Consider the following 14,594-nt stretch of genomic DNA (forward strand, 5'->3'; position numbering starts at 1 on the left):
TGTATATATCTAAATATTCCTGACAGAGCTTTCAAGTGGGTGACACCATCAAGAAACATTTGGGCATCCTACAGAATGATCTGCTCCTCCATAAACTATTCCCTAAAACACCCATGATGGAATTCAAAAGGGGCAGCAATCTAAGGGGCACTTTGGTGAGAGCTGAGAGACCCCCTAAGGAGGAACAACTGTTGCTAAAGACAAGAAAGAAAGGTACCTTTCCCTGCTTAAGTTGCTCTCACTGTAATAAAGTAGTGAAAGGAGACACGATTGCACACCCCACACGGGTAAAAGAATTACGTTGAGAAACTTTGCGACTTGTATTGCAGTAGATGTCATTTATGCAATCAAATGCCCTTGTGGCAAATTATATGTGGGCCAGACCACCAGACCAGTGAAGGACAGACTTACAGAACATAAATCTAATATCAGATGCAAAAATACAAAATTCCCTCTAGCAAGACACTTCACTGAGAATCACCATACAGTAGCTCAGCTAAAATTCCAAGTATTGCAAGTTGTGAAGAAACCATACAGGGGTGGAGATTACCACTCCATCCTTTCATGCAGCGAAATGTTTTGGATACATCTCCATGACACTCTGAACCCGAGGGGTTTGAATGAAGAGTTATCCCTTAGGTTTTCCATCTGAATAGGTAGATTCTGAATCTCGGTAAACCTATACGCATAACCTAGTTAGTCTGATTAATACATCTACATGAGATTTTCATTTAGTGTGTACATCATCAAGCCTATACATTAATTACTGGCAATAGCGGTTATCCCAACATATGGGACTAGTAAACTACTCATACTCACATTGAATTATCCTCTCTACATTATGTGGGCACTGCACCTGGTGGAAACCTGTATAAATAACATAAGTCCGGGAAATGTGTACTGGCCCACCAGCATTGTTCAACTGGGATTTGGGTGGTATGCAACATTGATTAGCATGTATCGGCATGAAGATTGAGTTGTAGTTAGACCTTGACCCAGTGGTTTTGCACCTTACGACTGCAAAATAATACAAATGTAATCCACATTGGGGAGCTTTGAGCATGAATGGAAACTTAGTCACTTGGCATATCTTAGAAATCATATATATATATGATCACACAATGTTACCTGTATGACGTAGTTGGCCCCGGGACTATAGATTTCTAATTGTCCATCTTTAGTTCTACTACTTTTGTATAACCTAATAATTCCAAGTTAGCTTCTAAACATGCCGGATACTTTGTGAGAGTATAGTGAACATATACATTACACTACACTCCAAGATGGTTCCTAGAGTGCATATAGTCTTATTTAGCACTGTTCGAGTAGCAGCTTACTCTCTGTCAAGACTAGTCCCACCTCTAATCTATTACTCTAACTTTACAAAAATCAGGAACGAACATGTGCCGCTTTTCCGGCGTCATGCTCTGTTTCCCTGACAAGACAATAGGTTGAAAGGCAATACGCGAGGTTCGCAGCAGTCATCCGTGACAGGAGGTACGCGCACAGCTTTCGCAACACTTAGGAGCATTCCCTTGGCAACGGACGCTGGAATTTCCACTCGTCCTCCAAGACAGTCACCCTTTGAATTAGGTAAGAAACACGCCTATTTATGCCACGTATAGTTCACGAAACAGCAACTAGATTACTTGAAGGTACTACGGACCGTACCAACCTTTTTTCACTTTTGTTTGACATTTGCACAGCTTCAATTCTATACCCCTCCATGGATCTCTACGAGACGAACGTGCAGCCCAGTATCTTCAGTGTCATTCTGTGCAGTGCACCGGCTGATCCTCTGATGCCACAACACTTCTAATTATCACTAAGATGGTGGTGAGTTTGCATCACTTAGCCTATTTAAAGACCTGTATGTGTATGATATTGAGCAACTTAGAAGACATTGGGCCTCGTTATGACCCTGGTGTTAAGTGGCAAGAAATGCCGGTAAAGGATTACCGGCATCGTTTACCGCTCCGGCCGATTATAACTGAACAATGCGCTATTAACAGCACCGTAATTAACGGTGCCGCTAAAAGCACCAAGGGCGCGGGCACGCGACCTCCCATGCCGTAAATACCGGCATGGCGCAAAGTGGGGAATATCACGAGTCGGGTGGACATGCAATTAACGCCATTGTGAAGGGGGTAAAGTACCTTACCGCCATGGTGCTAATACCGCCATCGCGGACCAACCGTAAACGGCCATGTGCAGTGTTCCCAACTGCCACATGTGCACACAATCAGCACAGGTGGAGGCCATACAGACTGGGCAAGCACAAAAGGAGCACACCCCACCCCTTCCCACACCCAGTCATGCTCCACAATGACCCCAATACTACTAACAATGCTGGGGCTGGAGGACCTGATTGCAGTGGAAGTGCAACAACAACAACAAGAACAACAACAACAGGCAGCACAGAGGAGACGCAGGAGGAGAAGGAGGGCAAAGCAGGGCCAGCATGCCCTACCAGCACAGAGAGTGGCACCACACAGGCAGCCCCCAATCCCACGCATCAGAGACAGTCCATTCAACCTAACTGCTGAGCAGATCCACACCCTGTACCGTCTGGACCGGGACACCATCATCACCATTGAGGACATGATACATGACCACAAAAGGCAAGATGCAAGCAGCCCTACCATGTAAATGAAGCTGTGTCACAACCATTCCACAGCCATCTGCATGTGCACTGTACCAAATCAGATTGCATCCCCCTCATCAAAATGCAGGTACAAGCAATGACTATGGCCGATACACAGCACCAAAAACCATCAACTGAAAGGACAGTCCACCATTACTGCGTACAAAGGAGTCACATGCGGGTCAAAAACATCAATACACCACTACACTGACATAGAGGCCCAACTGAATTGTATGACACCTTTTGTTGTGCGTAGTGAGATCATCATGAGGCTGACATCAACGGTGCCAGAATAAAAGCATACAAATCACCGGACATCTTCAACATCACAGAAACAACCACTGCGGACTATCACAGTGCATGGGCACTCACAAAGAACTTGACCCTCCTGCGCCACTAGTAGATGGCATGCAAACCAGTCCATAAGAGGAATACACACATACCAGTCACATCGTGTGTCTCCATCCATGCATTGAAATGGGCTTGAACATAAGAAATACATGCATGCTATGTTGTCACTCAATGAGGTCAATTATGATGTGGTAACTTACTCATACATCATTGGCCACATGCAGATGATGCAGACCATCTCTTGAAGAGGTGGCTCCTTACCACAGTCCGTAACCCAGAGAACATGCACAAAGAGGACTACAATTGTGCGCATACACGTACCCGTGTGGTGATTGAGCAGACATTTGGCCTTTTGAAGGCAGGTTTTCACTGCCTCAGCAGGTCTGGTGGGGCACTCCTGTACGGGCATCAGGAGGTGGGCGAGAACGTCATGGAATGTATCATGCTACACAATAAGTGCATCTGCGGAATGTGCCCCTGCCCACTGAAGCTGAATTGCAATCACCTGACAATGAGGATGAGGAGGTTGGGGATGGGCCAGCACCTCAGGGACATAAGGATGCACAGGAGGGACGTGCCATGCGTCAGACTCTGATCAACCAATGTTTCTAGTAGACATGGATGGGGGTGGGTTACATGGAGATGGCACTCAGGGCACAGGGTGTGTCCGGGACATGGACACTGTAGACTGTTAACCAATTAAGCACACTTATGCAATAAGCAATGTCCACACATGTGATTTCTGATTAACCATAAAGTGTATTGAATAGGCAAAACAAAGTGAACAGGCCCACCACCCCACGCACCCACTCCTCCCTCCCCCCTCTACTCCCCAACACACCCACTCCCCCCTCTACTACCCAAAACACTCACTCCCCCTTCCCCCTCTACTCCCCAACACACCCACTCCCCCTCCTCCTCGGCTCCCCAACACACCCACTCCCCCCTCTACTCCCCAACACATGGTGTGCAGTACTGTGCACTAGTGGACCACTTGGCACCAGTACACAAGGCTGTGCCTACTGGCAGCCCCCTCTCCCAGCACCAGGTGCACCCCTGTCAGATCACCGCAGGATCCTGCCCGACCTGCGCACGGGGCTGGTCCTGGTGGAACTGGCAGCCGAGGATGTACTCGGTTGCTCAGATGGACGCATGTCCCTCATTGCTTGCACCGAGTCGGACAGTACGTGCCGCACTGCGGCCAGTTCAGCGCATATGTCCTTAGAACTGGACTCAATAGCTGACCTCAGTGAAGCAGCACAACCACGCATCTCCTCCCTTGCACTACCACATTCTGTGATATGCTGTGTCAACAGGCCAGTGAGTTGTTGTTGGCGCCTTATAATGTCCTGCATCCCCTCTTGGGTGTTTGGGGCTGTGGTTGATGTTTGAGGGGTGTCCAAAACACTGTTTTCCTCCTGCACAGGTGTGGTTGGGCTGGGAGTAGCCGGCCACGAGTTTGCCGGAGATAGCCCGTGTATGCTGTTGTCGGGCAGGTTGGATGGGGACAGGTGGGGGGAATGCAGGGGGCCATTGGGGGGAGTGTCAACATGCAGCACATCCCCTTCCTCGTCATCCAAGATTGCTGCTGTGGCAGCTGTTTCTCCAATGGTGCAGCTTGCAGCCGATGCAATTCCTTCGGCGGCCAACACTTGGCTGATGCTGGCTGTTGTTGGTGCCAAAATTGTGGACGTGGAGCACATTGGTGCTGTGGCCTGTGGTGTGCTCTTGGCCATTTCCTGTCTTAGGGGTTTTGTTATGCCCCTTGAAGTGGAGGGTCGGTGTTGTCCCTCTTCAGCCCTGGCCTTCTTAGCTGAGGTGGCACCGGTGTCATCAACGCCGCTGTCTGATTGTGTGCCTGTGGGGGACCAAAGGAGGGAGAGGGTTGGTGATGGGTCTAAGGGCATTGAGCATGCATTGTGGTGGCTGCATTGATATGGATTGGTGGATGAGTCACATTGGAGGGAGTGACATACAGGTTGTCTCACTCTTGGGTGGGTGATGCATGGAGGCATGTGGGTAGCTACAGAAATGGGGTGCATTATACATGTGGACAAGGTGATGCTCTGCACTGGCTGCAGGCAGTCTTGTGCTAATGTGTCTGGTGGACTCTGGTATGCATCATTGCACTTCCCATTCATCTGGACATCATCGTGGTGGTATTGGCATAGTTAGATTTGAGACACCTACCTGCATCGGCTGATGACGGGGCTCCTCTCTCCATGTCCCCAACTCCTTCTATGGACTCCATGCCTATGGTGGAGGCACATATCTCCTCCCATGGCTGGAGTTTTAGGGGCGACTCAGCACCTCCACCTGTCGCCATCCTAAGATTCCTGTTTGCCGCCAGTATGCTCCTCACGCGGAGACGTAGATCGTCCCACTGCTTGCGGCATTGTTTAGGGGTGCGGGGTGTTGTGCCGACAGCACTGACCCTCTGGGCGACCATAACCCAAATCTGCTTTTTCCGCAGCAGCGCTGGTCAGGTCATCTCTGTTGTAAACACGACGTCTGCATGTTCCTGGAGGGTTTCTGCCCACATGTCAGCTCCTCTCTTGAGAAGCGCTCCTGCAGCAGCCGATCTCCGCTTTTCTTAACAACTTTTGGCATCCTGATATCAGAGGGGTGATGGTTGAGGTATGTGGGAGTTCTGGGGGTCAGATGTCTCCTGGTTACAGAGGATGTCAATGGATTGTGTTTTTAAAGATGGCTGCCATGCTCTTTACCGTTCCTGTGCGATGACACTACTTCTGGATCCGCTTATTTACGGTCACAGCTAATACCGGTTGCCGCTATTTGCGGTTATCGCTATTAGCGGTGACCGCTAATGCCGATAGCTATGATGCCGGAGGTGCTATTTGCTCGGCATACAATGCCGGTAAGTGGGATTTTTAGCCCTTTAGTGGCATGGCAGTGATTTCATTAACGGCATGGCGCAATGCTCATGCCCGCAAACTCGTAATGGGACGCTTTTAGTGGTCTCTTGCCAGCACGGACACAGTCATTGCGCCATGCCGGTAATGACCGATACTTACCGCCAGGGCCATAATGAGGCCCATTGCAGCGAATTCAGTGGTATCATTATTTTCACAGATAAAGGGCACTTTTCAGTGCTGATACGGCTAACTCCAGGTAACTGTGCATAGGGAAGTCCCGGTGAGGAACCACCGCAAGAAGGCTATAGAAGCGAACACCTGGAAAAGAGGATTTCTTTTTTCCTGACTATTCGTGAGATTTTGCCCTTTACTCCATCTCATGCAGTTGACACTCACACAATTATCAATACTAAACTAGTTGAGTTTTTTAATCTTTAATCTTTATGACCAGTATGACTTTCATTAATATGTATATGTATTCACCCACTCTATTTTTGGCATGGTCTTGCACTCCACGACTGGCAAAGTTATCCCTTTTGAACACACAATTAATTATCTCCATCAGAAGAATGATCATAAATTTGATTGAAGGTACATTCACCCTTTTTGATACAACACTTTTAGTTATTTAGATGTAGAGATTCTTATTTTAGGAATATAGAGTTAGAGGTAATGGTATGTACTTATTCAAGGATTCAGTAACACTAGTATGATGTGAGACATGGTGAGCTATCTTCCATCGGCCACATTTAGAAGTAATGGCTTATGGACACTATCTGTTAAGGGTGAAAAGTTTTGATCTCTAAATGTGTAGCATCCTTTGGGAGTTATCAATTGTTATTAATGTATAGATCTCAATACCAGATTATGCTTCTCTTACTCTACATATGCTACCATAGGCCATCTTCCCAGCATTTTCTAAAAAGTGCTACATGGTTTTGATACTTAATATGGAGCATCTTGTGGGGTTATCAATTGTGACTAATGTGTATATTTCAGCACCATATTGTACCTTTCCAATTCTACTCATGCTTGCTTGTAATGAATTATTCTTATGTTGTTTTTATTCACATTGTCTGTTTACAGTTCAACTTTGGCTCAAGAAGAAGAGATTGTGATCTCAAAATGCATCCGCCATTTACTTTGAACTTTGTACATACAGCTTGTTTGATAATTTTGTTAATTTATTACATTTCTGTGTTCCTCATTTAAAACAAATGAATAACCAGTGTTTTCCTTAAATGGACACTTTATGACTTACAGTGTTATCTTTAACTATTGAATGGTTAACCGTTTTATGGTGGTAGAACAATAGTGTGCAGCGGACTGGAGAGTTCCCTTTTTGGATCCTCTTTTCTTCTCTTCATATGTGTGTTGGTGGTTCTGTGCCAGAACCACTTTTTCCTCCACCACACCTTAAAACCTTTGGAAAGCTATACATATATATCTATAAAATTACAACATATGAAAATCAGGAGTGCTCCGCCAATTTCTGTTTGCAGTCTCAGAGAGCACCATCTGTCTGTTTGCATTTTTTACAATTCTTTGTTCTCATTACCACTTTTTTGGCAAAAACTAGTTATGTCTCATAACTTCATAATTCTACTAGCCAGTGCCATGTGAAACAGATATGTGGTTTTAGCTGATCATGGGAAATTAGATAGGTCGATCACAAAATCTGTATGATGTAGTATGGCCATTTGGCACATTTCTGTGCTTTTCATAAAATGTATAACAGTTATGAATCTGCAAATGAACAAGCATGTTCCTAACTTCATTTTCCATCTTTTCACTAACTGTCATATTTGTCACCTGTTCAGACCAGCCAGAAACTAGTCTTAACTAGCCATTTCCATCCCCAAAGTCCTAGGGAAATGCAATTTATATGTTTAAAACCGTCTGGACATGACATGAAAAAATGACATAAAACAAAAGTAATCCTCATTCTGATTGCTGCGAAAAATGTCTAAAATGAAATCAGTCTTTTAATGTCAATTGGGAGTATCTTGTTCCACCTATGGGAAGGCCGCTTCATCCCCCACAGTCTTCCTCTGGGCTCAGCTGGTAACCAGAGATTGTTATGACTCCCGTTGAAATTAGCAGTTTGTTCTTTGTTGTGGGTGCAGGAAATGATCACACCTCCTGGTCATGCTTTAGCCACACTGTGCCTTCTTTGAAATCTCTGGGCCCCTTTCCTTTCATGTCTGCAGATTAGGGAAGTATGACGCCCTCAGCAGTATCACATTTTATTCTGGGATGGTTATAGGATATGTGGGACATCCTAGCGGGAAGTGGGGCTTTGTCATCAAGAATTTCCTGCCTTCATGCCAGTGCTGGTTTTTCCTGTAGTAAGAGTCTATTCAAAGGTGACTGGAGTTTTGTGGGTCGGAACATAATATGCATTTGCTTTGGTCAACCCCCCACATCATATTTCCATGACATTTCTCTATGTGAGCAGTGCTATCTTTTTCCACTGTGGCTTTTAAAAGCTGTGTTTCTTTTCACACGTGTGCAAGCCTTTTTTGCTTTTAATGTTAAAATCCTGTGTTGCAGGTCACAGGTTTCTTTGATTTCTCCTTCTTGTGTGAATTTACATTTGCTGTTGGTCCATTGACAATGATCAATAAGCCCCCTTTCACATGGTTCTTTAATTTGACATGAACACAAAGAAAAAGCCAAGCCATTTTTCGTTTGCAGTGTTTAAAGGGCTGCTGTTCATGTGCAAGGGAGAGCAAAAGCCATTTTTGGTTGTAGTGTTGACATTCTTGCCCCTCATGTGACATAAAAGTAAAACAAGGCCGATTTTGGTTGCATTGTATAACTTCTTGTCATTCAGGTAAAATGAAAGTAAAACAAGACTGTTTTTGGTTGCAGGGTAGAACTTCTTGCCACTCATGTGTAATAAGAGCAAAACAGGGCAGTTTTTGGTTGCAGTGTTTAAATGCTGCTGTTCAGGTGAGAGGGGCTTCTGTCTAAGGCCTTTAAAATCACCCCACTGATCAAGGTGTCTCTTTCCACATCTTTGTACTACCCTTGCTGGATCTGACTCCATGTGACTGTCACTCTTGTGCCTGGTAGCTGATAGTTGGCTACCTCTATCTGGTATTTGTAGTGAGAATGTTGTGGGTGGCAGCCACGCTATTCTGCTTTGGCACGTGCATCCAGTCTTACTGTACCCTATGTTCTCCTGAAGGTTTTCATTATTCTGAAATTATTGTTCACTATACTGAATGTGCTGATGATTCGTTTCCCATGATTCAAAGGCACATTGGAATTACCTGAATTTGTATCACAAAAAGCACCAGGAAGCACCCTGGTTCTTAACAGAGCTGAAGGCACTGTGGTGCATAACATTCCTGATGTTTGGTTGGATGGACCATAGACTGATGGGAGTGTGATGAACACTTTGCAGGAGGGAGTAAGCACGCTTAATAGATTAAGTCCCTAATGATTTGTGCAGTTTACTGGCTCCAACAATAATCTCCAGGGGCTGGTTTGACTATAACAGTGCAGTGACTTTCATAATTCATGGTTTTAAATGTTAGGTTATTAGCTTGTGTAGAAAATTTAGATGGTTTGCTATTTATTTATTTATTTTATTTATTTATTTTATTTTTTGACTTGTTAGGCGATTATACAATAAGAATATACTGTTTCAAAGCGCCCACAGGGCAGGGTGGGAGGGAAAGTAAGATTTAAGAGCGGGAAGAGGAAGGGTGATAAACCTACTATGCCTTGTGAGTATTCAAAGTGTGCAAGTGCAGAAAAGGAAGAGGGAAGAGGGGGGTGAGTGCTGGGGAGTCCGAGCCCATGGGTGAGTCCTGGACGAAGTGATAGAATGTTGAGTGCTACACGGCCTGGCCCGTGAGAAGTGTAAGTGTAAGTTTCACAGCTGACCTTAAGCAATAGGTTCCCTGAGAGCTAAAGCCCCTATGAAGAATCTCCTGTTTCCTGTGATAAATCAGAGGAGCTCTTGGCAGTCTGGTATCCATGGTGGCAGTCATGTGATATGAACCGCAGCGACTTGGAAAGTCCCACCTACAGGAAGAAGCAGGATCACCAACATACAGTTGCATAGGAACTTCGTGCAAAGCCGTGGATGCATTACAAGCAGTATCTGCAAAGAGATGGGAAAAAAGGCAACATTTTCTTTTCTATCTATACCGGGGAAGGGCTGTATGGACAAGACTTTTCCCAGTATTGCCACCCGTTGACTGACAGTGCGCCAGTGGAGATGGAGGAAAAGAAAGTAACCTCTCTTGTATGAGAAATGCTGCTGGTGAGAGTAGAGGGGTGAGGTCAAACAGGAAGCACTACCACCAGAACCAGCTTTGTTAAGCCGGGTGCTCTGATTTGAGGAGCAGAAGCACAGACCGTAAGAGAGAGAACCATGGCTACCACTTTCCAAGAACGGGTGAGGTGAGGGACTGGCCAAAGATGCTCAACCTTCACATTGGTGGAGGGAGGGAAGGAAGGAAGCGTGGTCGAGTATTAGAGCAGGAGGGAACCAAGAAGAAAAACTGCACTGGGTCTGAAGTATCTTGAAGAGAAGGTATACTGAGAGAATCACTAGCTATGAAAATGCTGCATTCAGGGATATTGAGTCCAAGCCCTGTGACAAAGCCAATACACTGGCCTTGTCAAGAGAAAATGAGAACCCCTCTGTGCTGGATGGAGGCCTTCTAGGGATAAATCCAGAACCTGTCCTACCCCTGAGGTGGACAATGGCAGTTGAGAGGGCCACACACCCTGCCCACACCCACCCCCTTGAGCCAGCATGTTTCTGTGTGACCACAATTATCTTCAGCCTTACCTCCAATGTCAGATGCTTCCTAGTATCATTCGGTTGCTTTCACAGAACAGAATCCATACCAGAAATCAAGCAAACTCACCGAGATAAAACAAGGGGAGAGATCTGAGTTGTCACCAGACTGCTGCAGTGATCAGCTGCAGAGAAAGAGACGTCAAAAAGAAGGGAGGCAGAGGCACTGGAACTAACATGCACTGGAGGTTGCATTGCTCCACGATGGGAAGAGGGAAAGATGCGCAGTGAAGCCACCTCCATAAGCGGCAGACAGGACCTTGTGGAGCTGCCAATCAACACCACCAAGCCTGCACAACAACTCACAGGCTCCCTGGACCTCCAGAGACTGCAAGGGGATCAATACCCACTATCCCAAAGAATGTACCTACCTTGGTACCACCCAGAACAGGGTCCAAAACATGAACACTTGGCTTCCCACGCCGCCAACACCATTACCTGGTGAGTCTGCTCATTAAAACTGGGCGGGGCTTATCCCGCTTTTTATGACTTTCCAATTTATACACACTCCCCAGGTGGGGAAGAAAGGGCCAGATTAGCTAGAATAGAAGAATAATTCCTGCAGAGAGAGGGGCATGAAAGCAGGAGGCAGATAGTTTAGATACTGTGAGCTTAGAGGTGGAGGCAGAGGGCAGGCAAGAGACCAGCTGTAGTGAGGAAGGAGAGGCAGACGAACTGTGGAGGCAATTTTCTTTTGTTTTTTTTGGAGCAAGTGATGTATTGGCTAGAGATTGAAAGTGTTTCTGCAGTGTGAGTGTACATGTTTGTGTGACAAGTATGTTGAAAGATTAGTGTAAGGAGTGGTTATGAAGCAGATGGTACTTGGTCAGTAGGAGAGAGGAATAGTGGTGTGGAGAAGGGAGTAGTGGTGTAGAGGAAGGAGTAGTCTTGTGTACGTGGGAGTAGTAAATGGGGAGATGGTAGTCGTAGTGTGGAGGTGGGAGTAGTAGAGCAGAGGAGGGAGTGGTAGTGTATAGCTGGGAGTAGCAAAGCAGAGGAGGCAGTAGTGGGGGAATTGTAATGTGGAGAAGGGAGCAAACGAGTAGTGGAAGGTGGTGTAACATCAAAGTGTGGCGGCAAGACCTTGGAAGAGGAGTGAGAACATTGAAGGGACAGAAGATTGATGTGGTGTTTGGTAAGCTATGCCAGTTGCAAGTGCCTGCCTTTACCTCAACTCGACTGAGCGATGTTGCAATAGGAATAGTGGCATCTAGAAACTGACTACGCGTTAAGGGCCTTAACATTGCATACTATACGCTAATAGGGATTTACATACAGATAATGAGGAATGACAAGGCCTGGGAAGGGTTTGCAATGTTTAGAAGGCACAAGGTATGAAAAGGCAAAGCAAGTTGCACCGTGGCTTCCTCCTCCCACACCTGCCAATGACCTCTGCAGAGAACTTCCATTTGAATTCACTTGCTTTACCACAGTTATCCCTACTCTCTCGCAAAACAGATGCATGTTCACAGTGTGCAACAAGGACCAGGGAATGGCGGATTAGGTGAGCGGTTGTTGGAGGACCCCAATCATTACACTAAGAGAAGGACTAGGGATTCTGGGATTCTGGGAGACATTACATTTGTATTCCTTGAGCGGCCCGTAATCTGAAAACCACTTGCACTCATTCGTTTCAAGGCTTGCTTCAATTTGCTCAAGGACATTGTGGTACTTTTACCATCAGTGCAACACCTGCCAGTCAAAGAACAGAATGTGCACAATGTTCATCCGATGATCGGGAGTAGAGCCAGAATCCCTGGTAGGACATTTTGCCCTGTCTCTTTGACAGGCCTGAATCAAACAGAATATCCGCTCGAGAAATACACGCCCCTCTGAAAAATATTCAGCATTTTTAGTCATGAAGATAAATTAATATCTGTTTAATACATTGTCTCAGAGGACATTTGCAGGGTGTCCCGATGAAATTATTATGTTTAAGGCTGCTTAGAGTTTTCTAGGGATTTTTCATGATATTGCCTTTAGAAGAGGAGTCTACAACCTGCTGCTCTCCAGATGTTTTGGACCATGACTCACATGAGCCCTCACCATTAACTATGCTGACTAGGACTGTTGGGATTTGTAGTCCAAAACATCTAGACAGCCAAAGGTTGCAGATCCCTGCTCTAGAAAGTCTCTTGGAAGAGTTAAACAAGCCCCCTTGAAATGCCCTATTCTACTCCCATCTGCTGGTCTTCTTGAACCCCTCCCGATCATGATTTCTCCCCCTCTACACATCCTGTTTCCCCGCCTTTTCGTTTTCTGAGCTGTCTTGTGAAAAAGTATTTTTATTTTCTTCTTAAACCTTATCCAATGGTTATATGCATTCAAGATCCATTGGTTCTTCTTTGAAATGTGATGCATGAAACTGGTTGGCTGGCTATGTTTATATATGCAAGAGTGAATAGCTATGAACTGTGTGCGGGGAAGATAAATGACTTCTAAATGATCACATGAAACCCTTATGCAGGGGCAGTTTTTACGTGTAACATCCTACTTCAGCTGCAGTGTACTTGTGCTGAGAACAAGGCAATTTTATATGTAATGTTTATTTTATTTTATTTGCTATTTAGGGGTCAACGAGGTAATTGGCAGGATGGTTGCATTAGGGCAACACTCGAGTGAACTCAGTCACCCTAATGGTAATGATTTACACCAAATGGATGCCTATGGACTGGGACACATTTTCTATGGCTGGGCTAGAGTACATTGTAGTTGGACAGGCATAGTGATTTAAGATTTGAATTTGGTGGACAGGGATAATGTCTAGGCATTTTGTATATTGTAATTGAACGCAGTTCCTGGATCATTATATCCATCACAACAACACCTCAGTGTAGTGGTTCATTGGGTGCAACTAGTGGAGCATTACGTATTGGTACGGTGAGTGACAATTGGCAAGTGTGTATGAGCACACATCTATCTCACTTGGTGATGTTATTCTTCACTCTTTTCGTAGGGTATACTGATTCACTGAATGGTGAACATTCTATTTGTGCCTTACTTTCAATTGGTTGCATTTGCTGTTAATTTAGCAGAAGTGCACCCAGATGTCTGAGGGTTGACAGAACAGATTTGTATACTTCCTTTTTGTTTGAATTAAGTGCTTGTTTCTGTTAAGTTCTTTAGCTCTGAAGATTATGGCTGCTGTTAAGTCATGACATGAAGTTGATAGGGATGTTTGTGACTTCACTTCACAAGGAAAATGTGTTGGCTTTGCCAATGTTTGTTTGTGTGTTATTTTGGTTTAAATATGTAACCACATATTTAACAGGAGTAACGCACACCAAACAAACATCACAACAAAAACTTAACTCATATGCGGAAAGATTATTACTGGTTAGTTTCACTTTTACAACTCTTCATGAAGTCCATTTTCATTGCCCACTTTCCTCTCGCAACATGTTGATTCAAAAAAAGAAAAAGAAAATAGCCAGTAATTTCAGGTATTCATCGTTAGCGCCAATTCCACAGCTAGTCAACCTATGACTCTCCATACGTTTCGGCCAACAACCCCCATCAGCCCTAGCCAGTATAGGGAATGATCAGGGATATTGAAATTCGTAGCTAAATAATCAGGGGAACCAAAGGTTGTCCCTACCTCTATGAACCAAACTTAGAAATCAGAACATTGGCCTTTTATTCTTTAAATGCCCGAACCAAGCAGTCAGATTTGTGACCCTACTATTTGGCAATATAGTTGAAGTACCCAAAGCTTCTAAAACATGCACATTTGAATCGACAAATATGTTATTTCTCTTGCATGTTAGTTGAAGCACACATTTAGTAATATATCGAGAGCACAGGGTCCAAAAGGGTCGCACAAATGCATAGTATTACATGTGCTACTAGAAAACCTGCTGAAGCAATGTGAATGGTGGGGTGCATAAATCCATAGGTTTCG

This window comes from Ambystoma mexicanum, chromosome 11 (assembly GCF_040938575.1).
Source record: "Ambystoma mexicanum isolate Mex_15411 chromosome 11, UKY_AmexF1_1, whole genome shotgun sequence".
NCBI classification, from domain to species: Eukaryota; Metazoa; Chordata; class Amphibia; order Caudata; family Ambystomatidae; genus Ambystoma; species Ambystoma mexicanum.